The 10,037-nt window shown below is 29.0% G+C and overlaps 1 non-coding gene across 1 annotated transcript; it reads left to right on the plus strand.

The window, feature by feature from the left end:
• Positions 1-2,583: 2,583 nt before the first annotated feature.
• Positions 2,584-2,656, plus strand: TRNAF-GAA. The gene has a single exon. It is a non-coding gene; the product is annotated as a tRNA-Phe (tRNA).
• Positions 2,657-10,037: the final 7,381 nt, after the last annotated feature.

Below are 10,037 nucleotides of genomic sequence, written 5' to 3' on the forward strand. Positions count from 1 at the left end.
GAATAAATTATCAGTTTCACTGAAAGTTGCGTTTATAAATATTGCTGTAGCTACGCCGAAGTTCATTTGTACCTAAACTGTAACGAATTTGATCAAAAACGCATCGCATGTATATGATAAGTAAGAATGAAAAACCAGGTAAGTGTCGCTCTGCTGTATAGCAGGTGTCAAGTGTAACTCGTAAATTAGTAGGTGAGTATATAATGAGATTGAGTTAAATTTGAATTCATTAATAAATCATTATATACGAAAAATAATTCTAAGACGCTAACTGTCATATTGTGAAAGCCATTATTTCTAAGGATATTTTATTATACCTACCTATATATTTAAACTGCAACCAGTAATTTATTTTTCTATTAGTAATACGGTAGGTTGAACAAATGTTTTCTTAAAAAAAAATATATCAATATTGTTATAATATTATGTCATATAATATTACTGCCTGTTATTGACTTGTAAGTCAATATCTATGTATCATATAGAATAGAATATAAATTCACGATATAATAAATAGTGTACATGGCTAAAATTATATAAATATTTTGAAAATAATAATAATACATAGTAGCAATACGTTTCAAGTCCCTGCAAATAATTTTAGATTCTGAGCGGAGTAACAGATCTAGTGATTTTACAATGGTGTTTATTATTTTTTTTTTTTAATATCCTGTATACAAAATTTCTACCAGAAGGAGTGCTTGGATTTCAACTAAAGTCATTTTTCGATTTTCTTAATAGTTATTTAATGCCACGGGAAAAACCACCGACAAATAACAAAAAATCACTAAAAATGGCATTTTAATTTCTAACTCTTTGTTTGTCACCATAGGAACGAAAAAAATTTAAAAAATGGTTGTCGCTCTGCTGTACAGTAGGTTACAAGTGGGTCAATGTATAAAGGATTGTATTAAACTTGAATTCAATGATATAATATCATTGTATAAGAAAAACAATTCTAAGCGAAGACGGTTTGTCAGTCTGGATATTTTATATTATTATTATTTATTTTATCATGTAAGTTGAATTAATATTATAATATTATAATTTTTTATTCGTTTCTATGGTGATAAATAAAGCGTTAGAAATTAAAATCCCATTTTAGCGTTTTTTCGTGATTTTTCGGTGATTTTTCCCGTGGCCTTAAATAACTATTGAGAAAATCGAAAAATGACCTCTCTAAAGTACCATCTTGATCCAATTTGCTAAAAGATAAGGTACTATATGTTGAAATCGAAGCACTCCTTCTAGTAGATATTTTGTATACAGGATATAAAAAAATAAATAAATACCATTGTAAAACCACTATAGTAACCAGCTATAGCTTCCTCGATCCGCTCAAAATCTAAAATAACGATTTTAGTTATTTTGTTGTAATTTATAATATTAATTCAACTTACAGGCTATAATAAAATATAATAACAATATAAAAAAGCAAGCAAGTGGATGTCGCTCTGCAGTACAGTAGATTACAAGTGGGTCATTGTATAATGGATTGTATTAGACTTGAATTCAATGATATAATATCATAGTATAAAAAAAACGATTCTGAGCGGAGATGGTTTGTCAGTCTGGATATTTTATATTATTATTATTTATTTTATCATGTAAGTTGAATTAATATTATAATATTATAATTTTTTATTCGTTTCTATGGTGATAAAGAAAGCGTTAGAAATTAAAATCCCATTTTAGCGTTTTTTCGTGATTTTTCGGTGATTTTTCCCGTGGCATTAAATAACTATTGAGAAAATCGAAAAATGACCTCTCTAAAGTACCATATAAATCCAATTCGCTAAAATATAAGGTACTATATATTGAAATCGAAGAATTCCTTCTGATAGAAATTTTGTATACAGGATATAAAAAAAAAACACCATTGTAAAACCAACAGCTTCCTCGCTCCGCTCAGAATCTAATATCCTGACAGACAAACTGTCTGCACTCAGAATCATTTTTCGTATACAATGATATGATATCATTGAATTCCAATTTAATACAATCCATTATACAGTGACCCACTTATAACTTACTATAGGTACAGCAGAGCAACATCAATTTTTTTCTTCCTGTATACACATTTTCTACCAGAAGGAGTGCTAAGATTTAAACATATCGTATCTTGTCTTTTAGCAAATTGGATCAAGATGATACTTAAGAGAGGTAATTGTTCGATTTTCTCAACAGTTATTTAATGTCACGGGAAAAGCCACCAACAAATTACAAAAAACCACTAAAAATGGGATTTTAATTTCTAACGCTTTGTTTATCACCATAGAAACGAATAAAAATAAAAACAAATATCACGATTTTAGTTATTTTGTTGTAGTTTACAATGTTAATTCAACTTACCAGATTATAATAAAATATAATAATAATATCAAATAGGTACCCAAACTGATAAACCGTCTCTGCTCAGAATCGTTTTTCGTATACAATGATATGATATCATTGAATTCAAATTTGATACAATCCATTAAACTGTAACCCACTTGTAATATGTTGTAATATATTGTACAGCAGAGCGACATCTACTTACCCGCTTTTTTTATATGGCATATATTATGAATAGAACATATATCTGCCGAAATAGCTCAGTTGGGAGAGCGTTAGACTGAAGATCTAAAGGTCCCTGGTTCGATCCCTGGTTTCGGCAAAATTTTTTTTTAATTCATTAAAACGTTCATATAAAAACAATATTTAAGTTTTATTTTATTCAAAATTCTAACTTCAGACGCTCATAAAAAATATTATTATATAATATATTATATATTATATGGATTTATGCTTAATTTTTTTTTTTAATTACAATTTTATACAAAATAACTGAAATTGTTAATTTTTTTTAAATACTCTGTTTCATTTTTCTATAAGAAAAACAACAGCCTTAGAAATTGAAAATTATATTATACATTTTAACTAAAAAATAATTTTTAAAGGTTGATGACTTTTAGATTCTGAGTGGAGCGAGGAAGCTAGTGGTTTTACAATGGTGTTCATTATTATTATTATTATCATTACCTATATTATTTTTTTTTTTTTTTTATCCTGTATACAAAATTCTTACAATTCTACCAGAAGGAGCTAGTGCTTCGATTTCATCATATAGTATTTTATCTTTTAGTGAATTGGATCAAGATGGTACTTTAAAGATGTAATTTTTCGATCATCTCAATAGTTATTTAATGCTACGGGTAAAACCAACGACAAATTACAAAAACGGGATTTTAATTTCAAATGCTTTGTCTATCAACTTAGAAACGAATAATAAATAATAATATTATATTATTAATTCAACTTACCAGACTATGATAAAATATAATAACAATATAAAATATCAAAACCGACAAATCGTATCCACTCAGAATCGTTTTTCTTATACAATATGATATTATATTATTGAATTCAAGTTTAATACAATCAATTATACATTGACCCATTTGTAACCTACAGTACAGCAGAGTGACATCCACTTACCCGCTTTATTAACTTTAATGCTTACAATAATTGTAACCATATAATTATAAGTAATATCTTTTATTTGTAATTATAACAATACTTATGAAGAACCTAGTATAACATTTGTTTAGTTACTTTAGTAAAAATCAAACAGTTTATCATGCATTAATTTAAAAAATTTAAAAAAAACTCGAAATTTTCAAATATCTAAAAATGCCATAAAAAGAGCAAAAACATTTTAAAAATTGTTAATATCAATATAATAATATCATGTCTACCCAATGCTTATAATACATTCCACATTCCCTAATGAATATTCTGGGTCCACGAATGATCGTAAATACGATATAATTCGTCCAAAATCGAACTCCGCGGCGTGGTTACAATAATAATAATTTATTTGAGCAATACTTCTATAGCTCCGTGAAATAGCATATACGCGTCATCGGTCTTTCACTGCCGTCGCGAATAATAATTGAAATTTGTCCGGACGCCTATAAATTATGAGGCACGAGCCGATGACAAATGTTGTATAATAGCAGTATAATAGTTATGCTGTGCGAATTCAAACAATGGCTGTGATTCAAGATCATTTTTTCCGTCGTCATAATACTTGCAGCGACGGTATTACAAAGATATCACATTCTCAATAATAATAATAATATTATGTTGTCGCCGAGCGTGTGGATATTAGATTGTATTATAGTTTCGCCGGATATATGTTTCGGTATTCTGCACATATCCGTGAAAATAGTTGTATTTATTTTTATTTTATTTTTTTTTACCCACACACCATATTATAATACGGGTGCAAAGAATGTACGTTAGATTATACATTTATACAGTGTGTACCTGGAAGATTTGACGATTTTACACTGAAATTACATTTGAATATGTCACAATGTTACATATAGACACACCCTGTATACATTATTATATTATTATGTATAACGACTAGGAAGAGAGTTGAAATAACAATGTATTACTACTAGACCGCGTGTGTAACACGATACAATATAATATTATATATAGGTACCTACCTATAATACAGAAGTGTTGGTAGCTGCAGCGCGGTGTGTTTTGTATATTAAATATAAATGGGCGAAACGAAAATGCACACCGTCACTGCACCCGTGGGACTGCGGAGCGTAAATGTTTCAATTTCAAAAAAAAAAAAAACTTTCGAAAACGAGTATAAATCCCATAGTCGCGATGCGTTACATGGGCGTAATTATTGTTGTTTGATTTTCTGGACCAACGGGTCAACGATGTAAACGGGTTGGTTACTAATGAGTATACCACGCTGTCGAACGACTAAAGTTCGTCATGCATTATTTTTCAATGTGTGCAGACAGACGGGGACTACAATTATGTACGGTACAACTATTATACTGTACAATACACATTATGCGGTAAAAAATGTTGTGTGCATGTAGGTATACCAAAATTTGCTGATATCTCAACTCTCAATTTCATAATTTAAAAGCAATTCATATTTTTACAAATCTACCACCACCACCACCACCCCCAACGGTTAAAAATAAAATTGCCTCGGCACGCCACTGGTTTTGTACATTTAATGACAATCGTTATCCGTGACCTAATGATTGATGAGAATAGGTATTTATCCATACCTATCGATGCGTTTGAAACTGACAAACAAATATACAATACGTGGAATAAAAACAACCTGTGTGTGTCAGTACGCACGCCAGAAGTGAATACGGGAAAAGTAGTGGTGGAAATGGTTTAATTGATCGATAATATTTACAAACTTAACATATTATATTAATATATATTTTGATGTGTGGTAGCGACGTTGTTACCGTATACCTTCAATTATATCAGTCCCTGGACACTCAGCCGCCATCTTTTTGGAGGACAAATTGTTATCATCTCTGTAATCAAATCACTTTCATTGTTTTATTCTGTGATAACACAGAATAAGACAACATATTTGGTAACATTCGAAATTGAATAACACTGATTAGTCCTCCAAAAACATGGTGGCATTGATTTCGTTTTTATTCTATATTCCCCGTATATTTTATAATCAGTGTCCATTCTGATTGTCTTATTCTGTGATTATTATGTAACCACCATAGGCGAAACTACGGGTCAGGCCTGACTAAATACTGACTAAACATTTGTATATATTATTATATATTTTAATAATTATTAAGGCATTATAAATAATATATTTATACGTGTAAACGTACATTGTTAACATTTCTTAAATTAAATTGTACACGCTACACAATTAACATATAACAATACAATTTATTTTTAACATTGATAATGGAATTATGAAGTCGTATACTCTATTCTATGTACTCGAATAATCGGTTTGATCAATTATTGTTTAACTTGGACATTTAACGTTTATTTTTATTTTATAGCAAGTAAGTAATAGTTAATTTTAAATAACAAGTCGCCAGTCGGTAATGTTTGTTACCTGGTGATATACCCCATGACAAATTAGATAGGTATCATCGCAGTTGTACTAGTTTTGCGCCGTGGATACGCATCTCCTTCACCTCCGACCTATTTCGTAGTTCTCCACTTCTCATTGGTTGATTTTGTTCTATGTTATAATATAATATACGTATGTATATGATTGACAGCCAATAAGAAGTGGAGAACTACGATAAAGGCGAAGTAAAGATCGGAGAATGCGTATCAAAATACTGTGATGATACCTATCTAATTTGTCATGATATACCCGTAGAAAATTATTGTCGAGTATACGTACTTTAATATTTTCATATTATTTCTTTTATTATAAGTTCATATTTTTATCATTGACCGGTGACAGCGATCGTTCATAAGATTCTTACCTTTAACATTAGAAAATCATGGAGAGGTAATTAATTGGAATATTTTTTTTTATAGATAGAGGATAAGTCAAATATTTTAATTATTAGGTATTTAAAGTATAATACCATATTAATTATTATTATTATACACTAGTACATCACCAAACAATTTACTTATTATTAACCCCGTTAGTCGCATCGGTGTCTAAAAGACCAGGCATTTATAATTTTTCAAATTACTCATTGTAAGTAATTTACATTATTTCGTTTACTTTAATACCTTCAATGTCCAAGTCAATCTATTATTTAATGCTATTAAAACAATTATCTATTGTTTTTTGAATTTATAGTTATTTTTAAAGTCACAAACCTGTCAAAAAGAACTCGAAATTAATTTTGTTCAATATTATTTTCGTCAGTGATTATTTTTTTTGATACAAAAAAAATCTTCATAATCGTTTATTGTTATAAATGTAATAATTATTATAACTTTTTAATATAAATCGTAAAGAAATATTCATTATATAATATTATATACATTAAACAAAATTACTACCTATATAAAGTTGTTAATAAAAGTTTTTTTTTATATTTTTCATTTAGCCTGCCCTAATAAAGGTGTCTAGTTTCACCTATGGACTATGGTAACCACTGTGGTTACTAGTATGCTCTTCGATCACACTTAAAATATGTTATGTCCCATCCATGTTTATATTATTATCTAAGAGCATGACAGTCGGCTGTCTACATTATATAACAAAAATATAGCTAAACATTTACGTTGGCAACGGTGGTTAACGCGTGTCAATAACGCAAGAAGCGTAAAGAAGGCCCGGTGTCCCCTATGATGTATTCACTTCAAAAATTAATTTAATACTAAAAATTATTATCATAGATCATAATGTGGCATTTTCGCATTAGTGATAATAATTAAAATCGAAATACACACTTCGGTTTGAGGTTTATTTACAATATTTAAAGGAGTGTGGGGAACGATGCCCCTCATGAGTCATGGCATTATATTTTGTTCGACATGAAGAATAACTACAGTACGAAAATTTAGATATTTTAGCATCTTAAAACAGGTGGTAGACATACTGCATTGGTCTGACGATTTATATATGAAAATAGAGGTGTTCTCTACGTATTTATCTACGTTATTAATTTACCTACGTTTCTCTTGCTAACAATGGGAATATAAATACGCTTTTAATTTGATTTTGACGTTATATAAATTGCTCACAGACAACAAATGTTCGTTGATATTGGTATCAAAATATTAATTAGAGGTGCAGAAGTAATCTTGGTATTTTTCTGAGGGATATTATAATGTAACATAATATAGAAAACAGAAATGTTGACGGTTGACGGTGTTATTATTTTATTTAGAATGTCAAAGACTTTAGTCTGCAATGTTGACTTAATATTTTTAACTTTGTTGACTTCTAACTTAATATTTAAGAAGTCTAAATTTCTATATCTCATTTTAATTTTTTGGTTTCCCTTGTTGATTTGAGACTTATATTCATACGCATAAAAAAACATTATCAAAATATAAACTATGAACTTTTCAGTATAAGAAAATGAAAATAATTTTTTTCTATGGAACAGCAACACTTGACTCATGAGTCATGATAATAAGAAGTTAGTGGAATGTTGAAAAATTTCGAATTACCGAGAGTTCAAAATATCAAGAGGCCATAAAAACATTTGAACTACTTCCCGAGTTTGGTGAATATTATACTTAGAATTGTCGAGCGTTGATAGCTAGTTTTCCCTAGAATTTTACTATGAATTCCTAGTATACTTAAATGCATTGCTTTTATTTGAATTACTGCGAGATTTTTAAGGGAACGAGTAATTACTTCGAATTACTGAAAGTTTCAAATTATCGAGAATCAACTGTAATTCCATTGTAAAATAGAATGATAATTATAGTTATAACGTACTGAATAATATGTTTTGCATTACCTAATGCGTTTATTTAAAATGTATTTAATTCATCATATTATATATTTATTATGAGGGGTGCAACTTATGAACACACTTACTATTTCAAATTTTAATAGATAGAGTATACACGATAAGACGATGAGTATAATATTATATTTTAGAATATTGTTTTTGTATTTAACAACATAATATATACAATTATACATTTTGCTATTTCGGTCGATCCCAGGGACACGGACTTGCTAGGCTTCGGAATCATATAACTACGTGATCAAATGACATTTCACATGGTTTACATAAAGCATTAATTAAATTATTCTTTTATCATCGAATTTAATTATAATTTACCCTAGTTTACAATCGTAAACAGTATCAAATAGATTAAAATATTTGTTATATGTATGCGAGTGAATGGGTCATCATACTGTTATAAATGACTACAAAATCCGTATAATTATAATAGTTTACCTTAAATCGATTAGACTGTAATTTATAATATAGTTATATTTATTTAAGTAAACAATGTGGAACGGTACCTAAACCATTTAGGTAGTACCTATACCACATACTAATATATACGTCATACATAAAGATAAATATAATATAGCAAAAAATCCCTAGTGGAACTTTCCAACTCTACCGCTAAATCATAAATTATTAACAGGAAAAAACATAATATATTTAAAGGAAAGGTGCGCGATAAAATAAGCTACAATCCCTTACATTATGGGAATTAACTTTGAGATTTATTTAACCCAATAAAAAAAACATTGTTAGTTTTACTTAACTATAAATTATTACGAATTCGTTTTTTTAAATAAAAATCCAATACTTACCTGAAGACTGTACTCACCAATGGGAATTTCTGTCATGGTCATTTTAACGTAAAAATTACTTTATCTTTAAAGTAAATAAAATTATTTAAATATTTAAAATGTCCTATTAAAAAATTAGTTCCTAGGCGTAATTCTCACAGTGTCTATATTATATTTTCTTCCCATAAAAATGTTGTCCATTAAAAATGATGTCTTCTTTATATTTGTTAATGATAAATAATATGTCAACACTATTCAAATATCAATGGATGGTTTGTCACTAATTCAAAAATCCACATGTTTAAATCCATATGTTTTATAAATATTTAAAAATGGGAATTTCATAAAAACCAAAACCTACTTTTGCATGTAAATATTTAATATACATATATATATAAATAATTAGCAAAAATGATTAATTTATCACCACTCAAAAAATGTTTAAATTTCTTCCAATTTATATTGTCTGCAAAAATGTTATTTATGCTGCACTAGACTATCAATGTCAGATTTCATGATAAGTGATGCTCTTTATATTTTTTTCCTGTTAGTACCACTGCACGGAGACTGTAAGGTTTTCACAAAGCTTGACCCCTAAGCAGCATCATTTATTGAAACATTAATAATATAAAATAAAATGGAGGAAGACGGGACAACCTCATCATACCCTGAAATATTCGTCCTAGCTACTTTTAATAATAGGAAGAAGGCGAACCATGATCCATACCGTATCAACAGATATTGATAATAATTGGCACCGTTTCAAGGTCTTCTCGGCCGACCGTAGTTAGCTGCCCTATATTTCATGTTTTATTGACCTCTTCGTGAGCTGACCTAAGTCCATCGCTAGAAACTTCTCATTTTGAATCCATCCCCTTCGTGAGCCGTCCTAGGCCCGATGACGCTCTGGATTCTTGTACTACATTCCTGCATAACCCTCTCTTCCTCTTCCTTGAGAGTCAAGATTTCCTCACCGTTTTATAGAAAACCATAA

Source organism: Acyrthosiphon pisum, chromosome A3 (genome assembly GCF_005508785.2).
Source record: "Acyrthosiphon pisum isolate AL4f chromosome A3, pea_aphid_22Mar2018_4r6ur, whole genome shotgun sequence".
NCBI lineage: Eukaryota > Metazoa > Arthropoda > Insecta > Hemiptera > Aphididae > Acyrthosiphon > Acyrthosiphon pisum.